The sequence below is a fragment of the Dendrobates tinctorius genome, unplaced genomic scaffold, assembly GCF_039654945.1.
Source record: "Dendrobates tinctorius isolate UK_male_01 unplaced genomic scaffold, ASM3965494v1 ptg000162l, whole genome shotgun sequence".
In the NCBI taxonomy this organism is placed as follows: Eukaryota; Metazoa; Chordata; class Amphibia; order Anura; family Dendrobatidae; genus Dendrobates; species Dendrobates tinctorius.
In genome coordinates this window covers 66073864-66090459 of record NW_027361829.1, presented here as the reverse complement: position 1 = coordinate 66090459, position 16596 = coordinate 66073864, and the positions used below count along the sequence as shown (strand labels likewise).

The 16596-nt window shown below is 48.3% G+C and overlaps 1 protein-coding gene across 1 annotated transcript in view; it reads right to left on the bottom strand.

The window, feature by feature from the left end:
- LOC141052769 (microtubule-associated serine/threonine-protein kinase 3-like) overlaps positions 1-16596 on the bottom strand; it is a 110902-nt gene that overhangs the window by 80014 nt on the left and 14292 nt on the right. The gene's annotated exons all lie outside the window — the stretch shown is intronic.

The window sequence follows — 16596 nt, the reverse complement described above, 5'->3', positions numbered from 1 at the left end:
TCATCATATTCTTATTTGTGACAGGCATTCCTGTAGTTGTTATCTATAAAAGTTTGAAGATTACACCTTCCGTTCTGCCAGTCACAAAAGATTTACAACAGGATTTGTCCGTGTTCAGTTTGGCCTGCAGCAGCAGCCATTTTCCAGGGGCACCACGAGGAGGAACGGACTCACCCCCATACACTGCTTAGTCTTCTTCTGCTTATAATTTAGATAATATCATTTGCTCTGATTTTTAGTCTTATGCTTAATGTTCTTCTGCTTTTGGTTTTTCTGCTTCTTGGTCTTCTGTCTCTTGTTGTTCTGCATCTTGGTGGTTGTCTTCATGTTCTTTGTCCTCTTGGTCATCTTCTTCAGGGTCATCTTTTTGGTCTTCTTCAGTGTGGTCTTCAGGGTCGTCGTCTTCAGGGTCATCGTCAGGGAGATCCAGAGTGAGAACCAAAAACCATTTCCACAAGTTTGAACTTGGAAAAGTAGCAGATTTGAGAGACCCCACCCCTCTTTTGTGTGACATGCACATAAAGAGCTGGCTTACACCACGTGCCCATACTAGGAAGCGGCCTATCTTCATCCTGTTCATTTAGACACTGTTCACATGTTCAGGTTTTAAATACATTAGATAGGGACTGCTTCAATAGGGTTACCTTGATGCAGTGAAGCAGCTTGATATACAATTTTTTGCAAAAAAAGTGTCGACTAAATACCCTGTATTTGTTATTATCTTTTCATCAGCACTTGCTGACTACTGTTATATGTTTTACTGCAGGATATTTCTGCACAATTGTCATTCTGTGCTCTCTGTTTGTGTTTGAGTCAGTGGGTGGTATGAACAGTGTCCTACCGACTTGTTCATATGTGTGCATGTCACATGTGTTTTTAATCTAATTTATTAAAGTAGCAGAAGGTACAAGAAGGCTGAGGAACTGCCGAGAACCAGCTGACGATACTGGAACCCGGATGGGTAGCAGAAGGAACAAGAGAAAATGGAACTAGCGAGGACCAGCTGACTGTGCTGGAACCCGGAGGGGCAGCAGAAGGAACAAGAGCCAATGGCACAACCGTGGACCAGCTGACAGTGCTGGAACACGGTTACTAAGCAGGAGGTACCTGTGCTACAAAGCACTACCAAGGACCAGCAGACGTTGCTGGAACTCGGATACCGAGAAGGAGGCACCTAGGCCAAAGGCACTGCCGAGAACCAGCTGACAGTGCTGGAACCCGGATGGGTAGCAGAAGCTGCAAGAGCAAATGAAACTAGCGAGGACCAGCTGACAGTGCTGGAACCCGGAGGGGCAGCAGAAGGAACAAGAGCCAATGGCACAACCGTGGACCAGCTGATGGTGCTGGAACACGGTTACTAAGCAGGAGGTACCTGTGCTACAAAGCACTACCAAGGACCAGCAGACGTTGCTGGAACTCGGATACCGAGAAGGAGGCACCTAGGCCAAAGGCACTGCCGAGAACCAGCTGACGGTGCTGGAACCCGGATGGCTAGCAGAAGCTGCAAGAGCAAATTAAACTAGCGAGGACCAGCTGACGGTGCTGGAACCGGGAGGGGCAGCAGAAGGAACAAGAGCCAATAGCATAACCATTTAACCAGCTGACGGTGCTGGAACACGGTTACTAAGCAGGAGATACCTGTGCTACAAAGCACTACCAAGGACCAGCAGACGTTGCTGGTAGAGTTGAGCGAAACGGGTCGAAAAATTTCAAAAGTCGCCGACTTTTGGCAAAGTCGGGTTTCATGAAACGAAACCCGACCCTAGGATGAGGTCGGCCACGAGGTCGGCGACTTACGCGCCAAAGTCGCATTTCAAAAGTTTGTTTTGCGCTCTTTTTCAGCCAATCAGGATCCACGGACACTGAGGGCAACGTGATGACATAGGCACGGGTCACCACCATCTTTCCGAAGGCCATGCAAGTGATTGGCTTGCTTTGGGGGGCGTCACAGGGGGTATAAAAGGGCGTGCACGCCGACCGCCATGTTACTCATGCTGATCTCAGAATAGGGAGAGCTGCTGCTGCTGATGATTTTGTAGGGAGAGCATTAGGCAGGGAAGAAGACACCAAAAACTGCTTCTGCTGCTAGCGATTTTGCCTGTATAACACACCAGTCACTGTGTGTGCAGTGCAAGGGGAGGCTATATAGTGGTGTATCAGTGGTGTTGGTTGTTGGGCTGCCTTCTAAGGCTTCCTGACATTCCTGCATTGCTGTTTACCCACTGCTCCGCAAACTGCTTTTTTAAAAGCAATCCCAATTTTTTTTTTTGTCCTGCTGAGAAGAAAAAAAAAACTGCTTCTGCTGCTAGCGATTTTGCCTGTACAACACATCAGTCACTGTGTGTGCAGTGCAAGGGGAGGCTATATAGTGGTGTATCAGTGGTGTTGGTTGTTGGGCTGCCTTCTAAGGCTTCCTGACATTCCTGCATTGCTGTTTACCCACTGCTTCGCAAACTGCTTTTTTAAAAGCAATCCCAATTTTTTGTCCTGCTGAGGTACTGAGCGTGCATTTTTTCACACCATACAGCGGTGTACGCTCCTCACACAGTACCGTGTAACGGCTGTTATCACAGCCACAGTGAAGCTATCAGTGTGTCACTCTGTGAGAATAAAACGAGGACATGTTCTGTTCTTACAGACATGCACTCTAGGGAGATTCCTATTCTGCCCAATTCTACATACACCTTGTAGTTTGTGATACACTAGCCAATTTCTGCCTGTGACATAGCGCTGTGATATTCATTGGGCCTCACACAATCCAAAAGTGTCCAGTGTCCACAAGTGTGTGCAGAAATTCAAAATCTCCCTTATCCTCTAGTCACTTTGGTCACAGCTGTGCCATCGAGCCTGTCACATAGCGCTCAGATATCAGTGGGCCTCACACAATCCAAAAGTGTCCAGTGTCCACAAGTGTGTGCAGAAATTCAAAATCTCCCTTATCCTCTAGTCACTTTGGTCACAGCTGTGCCATCGAGCCTGTCACATAGCGCTCAGATATTCATTGGGCCTCACACAATCCAAAAGTGTCCAGTGTCCACAAGTGTGTGCAGAAATTCAAAATCTCCCTTATCCTCTAGTCACTTTGGTCACAGCTGTGCCATCGAGCCTGTCAAATAGCGCTCAGATATTCATTGGGCCTCACAAAATCCAAAAGTGTCCAGTGTCCACAAGTGTGTGCAGAAATTCAAAATCTCCCTTATCCTCTAGTCACTTTGGTCACAGCTGTGCCATCGAGCCTGTCACATAGTGCTCAGATATTCATTGGGCCTCACACAATCCAAAAGTGTCCAGTGTCCACAAGTGTGTGCAGAAATTCAAAATCTCCCTTATCCTCTCGTCACTTTTGTCACAGCTGTGCCATCGAGCCTGTCACATAGCGCTCAGATATTCATTGGGCCTCACACAATCCAAAAGTGTCCAGTGTCCACAAGTGTGTGCAGAAATTCAAAATCTCCCTTATCCTCTAGTCACTTTGGTCACAGCTGTGCCATCGAGCCTGTCACATAGCGCTCAGATATTCATTGGGCCTCACACAATCCAAAAGTGTCCAGTGTCCACAAGTGTGTGCAGAAATTCAAAATCTCCCTTATCCTCTAGTCACTTTGGTCACAGCTGTGCCATTGAGCCTGTCACATAGCGCTCAGATATCAGTGGGCCTCACACAATCCAAAAGTGTCCACAAGTGTCTGCAGAAATTCAAAATCTCCCTTATCCTCTCGTCACTTTTGTCACAGCTGTGCCATCGAGCCTGTCACATAGCGCTCAGATATTCATTGGGCCTCACACAATCCAAAAGTGTCCAGTGTCCACAAGTGTCTGCTGAAATTCAAAATCTCACTTATCCTCTAGTCACTTTGGTCACAGGCACAGCTGTGCCATCGAGCCTGTCACATAGCGCTCAGATATCAGTGGGCTTCACACAATCCAAAAGTGTCCAGTGTCCACAAGTGTGTGCAGAAATTCAAAATCTCCCTTATCCTCTAGTCACTTTGGTCACAGCTGTGCCATCGAGCCTGTCACATAGCGCTCAGATATTCATTGGGCCTCACACAATCCAAAAGTGTCCAGTGTCCACAAGTGTGTGCAGAAATTCAAAATCTCCCTTATCCTCTAGTCACTTTGGTCACAGCTGCGCCATCGAGCCTGTAACATAGCGCTCAGATATTCATTGGGCCTCACACAATCCAAAAGTGTCCAGTGTCCACAAGTGTCTGCTGAAATTCAAAATCTCACTTATCCTCTTGTCACTTTGGTCACAGCTGTGCCATCGAGCCTGTCACATAGCGCACAGATATTCATTGGGCCTCACACAATCCAAAAGTGTCCAGTGTGTGCAGAAATTCAAAATCTCCCTTATCCTCTAGTCACTTTGGTCACAGCTGTGCCATCGAGCCTGTCACATAGCGCTCAGATATTCATTGGGCCTCACACAATCCAAAAGTGTCCAGTGTCCACAAGTGTCTGCTGAAATTCAAAATCTCCCCTGTCCTATAGACACCTTGTACCTTGTTTTACATTACTATATAGTTTGTTGGATTTTGTCTACATTTCTACCAAAAATGAGAAAGGCTGGTGGAAGAGGCCGTGGAATTGGGCGGGGGTTGGCAGCTGGTAATGATGGTGTTGGTGGTGGATCTGATGGTAGTGGCAAGAGCAAAATAGGACCGAATGCAGGAGGTGTTGAGCCTGCGTCATCGTCTGGCTACATAAGGCCTCGAAGGCTTAGTTTTCTAGGAGTTGGCAAACCGCTTTTAAAGCCAGAGCATCAGGAAAAAGTTTTGTCTTACATTGCTGACTCAGCCTCCAGCTCTATCGCCTCCTCTTCTGAAGTTGTAAAAAGTAAAAGCACTGAGTCGTCATTGGAGGCTCATGTTCATGAACCACACCTTTCCTTGTGTCCTTCACCCCAACCAAGATTGAAGGATGACGCAGGCCATACTACTGATTACTCCATGGAGCTGTTTTCACATACCATGCCTGGATTATCAAGTGAAATGGTGAATTACCCAGGCCAAGATGAATCTGACATGGAGTGCACTGATGCACAGCCGCTGATGGATGATTCTGCTGGTACATTCACTCAGAGCACTACATTGTCCTCGCAGTGTACAGAGCCAGATTCTGACCCTGATGAGACTCAGGTGCCCCTTCCCGCACACTATACCACCATACACGGTGACACAGAGGAAGGTGCACATGACATAGAAGAGGAGGTGATGGATGACCCAGTTGTTGACCCAGATTGGCATCCATTGGGGGAAGAGGGTGCTGCTTCCAATAGCTCAGATGAGGAGCATCCAAAGCAGACATCGACATCGCAACAGCTGTTATCTGGCAGGCCCGGAGCACTCCAAAGACAGGTTCCAAACATCAAAAGAGTTGCTGGACAGCTTGTCCAGAGGGTCAAAAGATGACGGTGTGCTAGGCCGCAAAATGTCTGCCAAAGTAGGAAGAGTGCAGTGTGGCACTTTTTTGAACAAAATCCTCATGATCAGGCCAAGGTTATCTGTAAGAAGTGCGCAAAGACCTTTAGCCGAGGGAAAAATCTGAAAAATTTGAATACCAGTTGCATGCTTAGACATTTAACCAGCATGCACTTGCAAGCGTGGACACAACACCAAACCTCAAGTGCCACATGTGCAACTGATCACAACGAAGGTAGTCAGCAACGCTACATTGTTTCCCCCACTGTAAGCCCACCGGTTAGCACAGCATCAAATGTTGAGGTGTCGTTGCAAGGCCACATCAGTCAGGGAATCCCACTGTTATATCAACGAAAGACTGATTCTAGGCCATCAGAAAGAACACCAACTCCATCACCATCATCAACCCTCTCTCAGTCCGCCCTGTCCACCGCTACTTCCACCATATGCAGCTTTCAAGTCCAGCTCACCCTCCCAGACACTATGAGTAGGTCAAGAAAGTACTCAGTCTCTCATCCGCGTACACTGGGTTTGAACGCCCACATTGCCAAACTAATCTCGTTTGAGATGATGCCCTATCGGTTGGTGGAAAGCGCAGCTTTCCGCGAACTCATGGCCTATGCAGTACCACGCTATGACCTACCCAGTCGCCACTTCTCTCGCAAAGCCATCCCAGCCCTCCACCATCATGTGAAAGACCGCATTGTCCGTGCACTCAAGCAGTCAGTGAGCGGAAAGGTGCACCTCACAACTGATGCATGGTCCAGTCGGCATGGCCAGGGCCGTTACGTGTCCATCACTGCGCACTGGGTTAATGTGGTGGATGCAGGGTCCACAGGGGACAGCGGTGGTGGGACAGTGCTGCCTAGCCCACGGTATAGGAAACATTTGGCTGTAGGCGTTCGACCCTCCTCATCCTCCTCCTCCTCCAGAAGCGAAAGCTCGTCCACAGAGCGCAGTCGTACGAGCACTCCATCTGCAGCTGCCACTGTTGCACACGAGGTGTCCCCCTATCGAGCAGCTAGTGGAAAGCGTCAGCAGGCAGTGTTGCAGATGATGTGTTTGGGCGACAGACACACCGCTGAGGTGCTGGCCGAGTACTTTCAGCGACAAACTGAGTCATGGCTGGGCAGTGTACATCTTGAGGCAGGCAAGGTAGTTAGTGATAACGGGCGTAATTTTGTGGCAGCCATAGCCCTTTCAAAACTCAGCCACATACCTTGCTTGGCTCACACCTTGAACCTGGTGGTGCAGTGCTTCCTCAAAAATTATCCGGAGTTAACAGCCCTGCTCCAGAAGGTGCGAAGACTGTGCGCGCACATCCGCCGGTCGCCTGTACACTCCGTATGCAGAAGCTGCAGCGATTGCTCCACCTTCCCAACCACCACCTCATTATCGACATTGCAACAAGGTGGAACTCCACCCTGCACATGGTTAAGCGGCTGTGCGAGCAGAGGCAGGCCATAATGCATTTGTGGGAGGATACACGGCCAGGCACTTTGAGAGCAGACATAGAGTTGACCGGTGTGCAGTGGTCGAAGCTGAAAGACCTCTGTAAAGTCCTTCAGTGTTTTGAGGAATGCACACGGCTGGTAAGTGCAGACGACGCCATCCTAAGCATGAGCATCCTACTTATGCGTCTGCTCATGCAAACTTTGATGCACCTTAAGGAGCAGGCTTCTGCAGCCAATGTTGATGAGGAGGAAGAGGAGGAGGGAATCCTTGATGACATTCAGCCATTGTCTGCTCAGGGACCTCTCCTGGACGAGGTGGAGGAAGAAGAGGAGGAGGAGGAGGATGATGGGGATGATTACTTAGGGGAGGAGGATGCATCTCGTGGGGCAAGTGAAAATGTTGGCGTGGCAAGGTCTGGTACAGGGTTTGTGCGTGACTGGAGGGATGTGGATTTGCCAGAAAGTGCTCCTCCAACCAGCACTCGCAGTGCATCATTGACACCGGGAACATGAGCCCACATGTCAGATTATGCCTTGCAGATCCTAAAAAGGGACCCCCGCATTGCCAAAATGATGAACGATGACGACTACTGGTTGGCCAGCATCTTGGATCCACGCTATAATGGCAAATTACAAAACATCATGCCACAGGAGAACCTTGACCTAATATTGGCTAATAAACAAGCAACTCTGGTAAATCGGTTGCTTGAGGCATTCCCAGCACACAGCAGCGGTGATGGTTCTCACACGAGCCGTACGGGCCGGGGGCAGCTTGGCAGAGGTGTTCGTGGTGCACACAGCAGAAGTGGCGTTGGAGACAGGGGTTTCATGACAATGTTGTGGACTGATTTTTCAAATACCGCTCACACAACTGGTGATACTGCATCGATGGAAAGTGACAGGAGACAGCAGTTGTCAACTATGGTTACAAACTACTTTTCCTCCCATATCGATGTTCTCCCACACAGGTCATTCCCCTTTGACTATTAGGCCGCTAAACTGGACACCTGGCCTGAATTGGCACAATATGCCTTACAGGAGCTCGCTTGCCCAGCTGCAAGTGTGCTATCGGAAAGAGTCTTCAGTGCAGCTGGATCAATCCTGACAGAAAAAAGGACCCGTCTGTCAACCCAAAATGTGGATGATCTAACCTTCATTAAAATGAACCACGCATGGGTTTCCAAGGATTTTGTCCCACCTTCCCCTGATGACACATAGGGTGACAGAAAAATGGTTTGCTTTGGTCCACCTCTTCCTGGGACTTGACCTATTGCACCTTTTGCATCAGCAGAATGTCCAACATCAACATATGCCACTTTCTAAAACTCCCTAACTGTGCTGCCTCCCCCCCCCATGGCCGGGGTCACCACCTAGCGCACAACACCGTGCGAGTGCCGTTGCCCTGGACAGGTGGGTAGGCCGACTCTTGGGCGCGAGCACTGGCACAGGGTCCTTCATAGTGCAATCAAGTGTCTCTGACGGTGGTGGTGCACACCCGCTGTCAGACACACCGCCGTACTATGAGGGGCCCAGTGCCAGTACCGACGCCCACGAGTGGGCCCCCCTTGCTTGGGCAGGGCCCCAGCATTTGCAATCTTTACCTCTCCCTGCTCCTCCGCTGTGTAATCTGGGCCGTCAAATCCATACTGTGCCTGACACCGTCTGAGCCTGCCTCCTGATGTATAGACATATATTTTGAATGTGTACGCTATCCATGCATGTTATCCGGGGATACGGTACCCTTTCTAACCTTTGTGCAATCACGTGCAATCCATACTGGGCCTAACACCGTCTGAGCCTGCCTCCTGATGTATAGACATATATTTTGAATGTGTACGCTATCCATACATGTTATCTGGGGATACGGTACCCTTTCTAACCTTTGTGCAATCACGTGCAATCCATACTGGGCCTAACACCGTCTGAGCCTGCCTCCTGATGTATAGACATATATTTTGAATGTGTACGCTATCCATACATGTTATCCGGGGAAACGATACCCTTTCTAACCTTTGCGCAATCACGTGAAATCCATACTGGGCCTAACACCGTCTGAGCCTGCCTCCTGATGTATAGTCATATATTTTGAATGTGTACGCTATCCATACATGTTATCCGGGGAAACGGTACCCTTTCTAACCTTTGTGCAATCACGTGCAATCCATACTGGGCCTAACACCGTCTGAGCCTGCCTCCTGATGTATAGACATATATTTTGAATGTGTACGCTATCCATACATGTTATCTGGGGATACGGTACCCTTTCTAACCTTTGTGCAATCACGTGCAATCCATACTGGGCCTAACACCGTCTGAGCCTGCCTCCTGATGTATAGACATATCTTTTGAATGTGTACGCTATCCATACATGTTATCCGGGGATACGGTACCCTTTCTAACCTTTGTGCAATCACGTGCAATCCATACTGGGCCTAACACCGTCTGAGCCTGCCTCCTGATGTATAGACATATATTTTGAATGTGTACGCTATCCATACATGTTATCTGGGGATACGGTACCCTTTCTAACCTTTGTGCAATCACGTGCAATCCATACTGGGCCTATCACCGTCTGAGCCTGCCTCCTGATGTATAGACATATATTTTGAATGTGTACGCTATCCATACATGTTATCCGGGGAAACGGTACCCTTTCTAACCTTTGTGCAATCACGTGCAATCCATACTGGGCCTAACACCGTCTGAGCCTGCCTCCTGATGTATAGACATATATTTTGAATGTGTACGCTATCCATACATGTTATCTGGGGATACGGTACCCTTTCTAACCTTTGTGCAATCACGTGCAATCCATACTGGGCCTAACACCGTCTGAGCCTGCCTCCTGATGTATAGACATATATTTTGAATGTGTACGCTATCCATACATGTTATCCGGGGAAACAGTACCCTTTCTAACCTTTGTGCAATCACGTGCAATCCATACTGGGCGTGAGAACGGCTGGCGAGCTGTTAAGCAAGCTACAGCACCTGTGGTTTGCACACGTAAGTTTTTCATTTTTTCAGGAATGACGCTTAGGCCTAATTCCGGGACTGCGGTTGACCTGCACTTACTGGGAAATCATTGTTCGCGGGTAATAATTGTAATCAGTGATCCCCATCACTAACGTTGTTCAGCGGGTTATCTGCACCTGTAAGCGACAAACGCTGGCCTTTTCAGTGTAGCGCACATGCAGCCACGGACATGTAAGGGCATGACACACCAGTTATTGGCCAATCTCATGTGCCAGAGCCTCACGTGTCCCTCTAGTAAGCCGGACTCGGACCGCGGGGCATGACGGAGTCTCGTTCGTTAACGGAATTAAGCTTGCAATGTGTGCATATGTTCTGTTGCTGGCATGGTTGAGGTTTCCCAGGTGGAGTCGAATTTAACCGTAGGCTCCACTCCTGGTGGTGCCCTTCTGGACATTCCTTTAAGGTTCAGCTTTGCAACCATACTGCCCACGTAAAACAAACACTTTGCCTTCATGAACGCTGTTTGGAGGGTCATGACTCGTGGGAATAACGCCGCCCAATCAGTTAACCTGCTAGAGAGATCGTTCGTTGCTCCCAAGCATGACATCACACTCCCTAGGAAGAAGGTAATGCCACTGTGGCGACCGTACTCCTGGGGGCGACACAAGTGCACTGATGCCCAGCCACTGCTCGATGAATCTGCTGGTACATTGACCCAGACCACTACATTCCCCTCGCACGCTACACGACCTGAATCTGACCCTGATGAAACTCAGGTTACCCTTCCCATATACAGTTCCATCTTACACGGTGACAAAGAGGAAGCTGCAGATGAAAGTGCAGGTTCGGCCCACCCGCCATCAGACACACCACCGTACTATCAGGGGCCCTGTGCCAGTGCCGTCGCCAACGAGTGGGCCCCCCCTGCTTGCTCAGGATCACAGCACTTGCAAAGTTGAAATACTGTGCAGTGAGATGGAAGATGGGGACGACGAGGAGTCCAGACAAGTACAGGGATTCCCTAGCGAGGAGACTTATTTGATTGTTTTCAATGTTGGGACAGCAATTTTTGGGGAGCACTATACTCTGGAGAATGATAGATGGGGCCCACCATACACTGGAACATTCCAAAGGTGGACATCAGACACTGGAGCAGCATTTACAGGGCCCATTATACACTAGAGCATTAGAAATGGGGCCCATTATGTTTGGAGCATTATTTGGGCCCATAAGACAGTGGAGCTTCATTCATGGGGACCAACATATACTGTAGCATTATGTGGAGCTCATCATATACTGTTTCAAACATTATATGGGACCAATGATTCTGTATGGAGAAATAGATGGGCCTCGTCATGAGATGTAAAAAGTGAAGTATTTTTCATTGTACTATACCGCTATTTCTCTGCCGTATCGGAGCATGATGAGTTGTGGTATGTGTTAAAGGGGCGCTCTTTCTCCCATGGCACATGAAAACCTGCAGCCAGCCCTCCCCCCCCACAACTTTAGCCAAATAACCCCCATTTTTCAGTGCGTTGTATTATGAAGTTAATTAAGGTTGACAAGCTTAAGTAAGAAGAATTGATGCTTTTGGCATTCAAATGGGCACTGTAGGTGTGTTTCCTGTCCTCCTCTCACTGCCGACTTTTATTCCCCATTGACTTACATTGGGTTTCGTGTTTCGGGACGACCCTGACTTTTCCCTATAATCGGACGATCTTGCTCGACCCGACTTTTGGAAAAGTCGGGTTTCACGAAACGAAACTCGACCCTAAAAAACCAAAAGTCGCTCAACTCTAGTTGCTGGAACTCAGATACCGAGAAGGAGGCACCTAGGCCAAAGGCACTGCTGAGAACCAGCTGACGGTGCTGGAACCCAGATGGGTAGCAGAAGCTGCAAGAGCAAATGAAACTAGCGAGGACCAGCTGACGGTGCTGGAACCTGGAGGGGCAGCAGAAGGAACAAGAGCCAATGGCACAACCGTGGACCAGCTGACGGTGCTGGAACACGGTTACTAAGCAGGAGGTACTTGTGCTACAAAGCACTACCAAGGACCAGCAGACGTTGCTGGAACTCGGATACCGAGAAGGAGGCACCTAGGCCAAAGGCACTGCCGAGAACCAGCTGACGGTGCTGGAACCCGGATGGGTAGCACAAGGTACCCATAATAAACAAAGTTGCAAGGCCGCGAGCAGGACGCAGTTACCTAAACCCACAGTCCAACAGGGGGTGCTTGTCCTATTGGCACTACGGAACCAGCCTTTATTACCAGAACCCACAGCCCACATAGGAAGCACCGAAACTGCAGGCACCATAGACTTGGCTAACTCGACTGCAAAACGACAGGACAACGTATTGGTGGCAAAGTGACATTGACACTACCCGGAAACAGCAGGCGTGCTGGAACCAGGCTGGGCAGGAGGGAGTACCCGTGTGTTATGAATGAGTCACCGTAGGAGGCAAAAACAGAAATGCAAGCTAAGTCCAGGAAACCAGAGAAGTTGGCAGCTATCGGATTGCAGACCCCTAAACCTATCAACACAACTAGCAGTAGCCGTGGGGGGTTCCTACGATGCCCTAGACCCCTCGATCACAGCCGGAGGACTATATAGCCTAAAGACAGAAAGGGAAATCTAAACTGCCCCAGAGCAGACCCCAAAGCAAAAGGCAGCCCCCAACATATAATGACGGTGAAGCAAGAAGAAAGAACACTAACACAGACAGAAAGATAGACTGAGCAAAGACGGGGCCCAAGCTAACTAGATAGGAAAGGACAGGAAGGCTGCTGTCTGCAATCCGTGAAAAACCCTATGAAAATAAGAGCCAACAAACTGACAGTGAAAAAGGCCCTGAAGACGCTAGGCTTCAAAAAGACTATGTCAGTACTCAGGAATATTCTGAAGACAGAGCAAAAGGAGATTCAGCTCACCCCAGCAGGGAATGGCAGAATCCAGAAAAGCAAGGCAAACAAAAACAAAGCACAAATGCTAAAAGGCAAAGCAGAAAACTTAGCTTTAGAGGAGCAGGAATCAGACTGGTCTCTTAGAAGTCCACAGAGAAATCACCCGCAGGGCAGAAGGGCGTCGGCAGCCTTATATCCAGTCCGTGACTCCACTCAGCCAGTCATCATCATTAGGCTCAGGTGCCTGATAATCAGGCTCATTACCTTCCTTTACCAGAATAGGGAGTTCACCAGACCTCAGTGACTAAGGGGAAAATGAACTCACAACAGTACCTCCCCCTTGAGGAGGGGTCACCGAACCCTCAACCACGCCACCAGGGCGATCAGGGTGAGCCCGATGAAAGGCACGCACCAATCTTTTGGCATGAATATCAGAGGCAGAGACCCAGGAATTATCCTCCTGACCATAACCCTTCCACTTAACCAAATACTGGAGTCTCCGTCTAGCCAGACGGGAATCCAGTATTTTCTCTACCTCATATTCCATGTTACCTTCAACCAATACAGGGTCCGGAGGTGCCACCCCAGGAACAACTGGTTCAACAAACCTCTTCAACAAGGACTTATGGAACTCATTATGGATTTTAAATGTGACAGGAAGAGCCAAACGAAAAGAGACCAGATTAATAATCTCCAAAATCTTGTAAGGTCCAATAAATCTAGGCTTAAACTTAGGAGAAGCCACCTTCATAGCAATATTTTATGATGATAACCATACCATATCACCAATCTTAAACTGGGGACCAATGGTCCTATGTCGATTGGAAAACCGCTGGGCCTTTTCCAGGGAGAGAGATAACTTATCCACCACTTGGTCCCAGATCTGGTGCATTCTCTCCACCACAGTGTCAACACCTGGGCAGGCAGAAGGCTCCACCTGCCCTGAAGAAAATCGAGGATGAAACCCAAAGTTACAAAAAAAAGGTGACATCAAAGTGGCAGAACTAGCTCTATTATTTAAAGCAAATTCGGCCAAGGGCAAAAATGAAACCCAATCATCCTGATCAGCGGAAATAAAACATCTCAAATATGACTCCAAGGTCTGGTTTGTTCTCTCTGTCTGCCCATTGGTTTGAGGGTGAAAAGCAGAGGAGAAGGACAACTGAATTCCCAGCTGGGAACAGAAAGTCCTCCAAAATCTAGACACAAACTGAACTCCTCTGTCAGACACAATGTTCTCAGGAATCCCGTGCAAGCGAACCACCTGTTGCAAAAACAGGGGCACCAACTCAGAGGAAGACGGCAACTTAGGGAGTGGTACAAGATGAACCATCTTAGAGAACCTATCACAAATCACCCAAATAACAGTCATTCTTTGAGAGACCGGCATATCAGAGATGAAATCCATTGAAATATGGGTCCGTGGCCTCCTGGGGACCGGCAAAGGCATCAACAACCCACTAGAGTGAGAACAAGATTTAGACCGGGAGCAAGTCCCACAGGACTGCACAAAATTCCTGACATCATGAGACAAGGTGGGCCACCAAAAAGAGCGACTCACCAGATCTCTAGTACCAAAAATACCTGGATGACCAGCCAATGCAGAGCAATGAACTTCAGACATCACTCTCTTCTTCCACTGGTCAGAAACATACAACTTTCCACTGGGACAACGCTCAGGTTTGTCCTCCTGGAACTCTTGCAGAGCAAGTCTCAAATCAGGCGAGATGGCAGAAAGAACTACCCCCTCGCCTAAGATGGTAGCAGGCTTGGTCACCACAGGAGAATCAGCAAAGAAGCTCCTAGAGAGGGCGTCTGCCTTGACATTCTTAGTTCCAGGAAGAAAAGAGACCACAAAATCAAAACATGTAAAAAACAAGGCCCACCTAGCCTGTCTAGGGTTCAAGCGTTTAGCCGACTCTAGGTAAATCAAATTCTTGTGGTCAGTGAGGACCACAACTTAATGTTTAGCTCCCTCCAACCAATGTCTCCACTCCTCAAATGCCCATTTCATGGCCAACAGTTCCCGATTCCCCACATCATAGTTACGTTCAGATGGAGAGAACTTTCGGGAAAAGAAAGCACAGGGATTCATTTTAGATGTTACAGGATCCTTTTGGGACAAAACAGCTCCTGCACCAATCTCAGAAGCATCCACCTCTACCTGGAACGGGAGTGAGACATCAGGTTGCCGCAAAACCGGGGCGGAGGTAAATCTTCGCTTCAGCTCCTGAAAGGAAGCAACAGCCTCCGGAGACCAATTCAACACATCAGCACCCTTCTTAGTCAGATCAGTCAATGGCTTGGCAATACTAGAAAATTTTGCTATAAATTTCCAATAAAAATTAGCAAAACCCAAAAACTTCTGGAGGGCCTTCAAAGAAGTGGGCTGAACCCAATCAAAAATGGCCTGTACCTTGGCCGGGTCCATTTCAATAGTTGACAGAGACAAAATAAATCCCAAAAATGAAATCCTCTGTACTCCAAAAAGGCATTTCGATCCTTTGACATACAGGGAATTCTCCCTCAAGATCTTGAACACAGTCCAAATATGTTCCACATGAGAATCCCAATCCTTGGAGAAGATCAAAATATCATCCAGATAGATAATCAAAAATTTATCGACAAAGTCTCGGAAAATATCGTTCATGAAGCACTGGAAGACAGAAGGGGCATTAGTGAGCCCAAAAGGCATCACCAGGTACTCAAAATGTCCCTCCGGAGTATTAAACGCCGTCTTCCATTCATCCCCATGCTTAATGCGGATAAGATTATATGCCCCCCTGAGGTCAAGCTAGGTAAACCAGCAAACACCTCTAACTCTAGAGAATAGATCCGAAATCAGGGGTAACGGATACTGATATTTAACAGTAATTTTGTTGAGGGCACGATAATCAATACAAGGCCTTAAAGAACCATCCTTTTTGGCCACAAAAAAAAACCGGCACCCAAGGGTGAAGAGGATGGTCTAATATGACCCTTCTCCAACGCCTCCTTAATATAGGATCACATAGCCTCGTGCTCGGGTACAGATAAATTGAAGAGCCGACCCTTGGGAAATTTACACCCCGGGCTCAGTTCAATAGCACAGTCATAACTCCTATGAGGAGGCAAAGATGCAGACTCATTCTCGCTAAATACATCATAAAAGTCCGCCAAATAGTCAGGAACATCATGCGACTGAGGAGAGGTGGAAAAAACCGGAGCCTCACTAAAGGCACACCGACAACCCCAACTCACCACAGACACAGATTTCCAATCCAAAACTGGATTATGAATTTGCAACCAGGGAAACCCCAGAACAACAGCATCATGCAGACCATGCAACACCAAAAATCTGCAATTTTCTTGATGGTCTGGGACGACCCGCATGACCACCTGGGTCCAAAACTGAGGATTATTTTTCGCCAAAGGAGTAGCATCAATCCCCCTCAAAGGGATAGGCGTCTGCAGAGGTGTCATCGGAAATCCACAACGTTTAGCAAAATCCAAGTCCATTAGGTTTAGCGCTGCTCCTGAATCCACAAAAGCCTTGGCGGAAAATGTGGACAGGGAGCAGATCAGAGTAATTGCCAGAAGAAACTTAGGTTGAACACCACCAACAGAAAACGTGTGTGCAAAGCGTTTCTCTCGTTTAGGACAAACAGAAATAATATGCGAGGCATCTCCACAGAAAAAACACAGCTTATTACGCCTTCTGAGCTCCTGACGTTGCTCCCTGGACAAAACTCTATCACATTGCATAGGTTCAGACGTCTGTTCAACCGGTGGCAACACCTCTCGTGCAATCCTGCGTTCACGTAAACGCCGATCAACCTGAATGGCTAATGACATAGAATC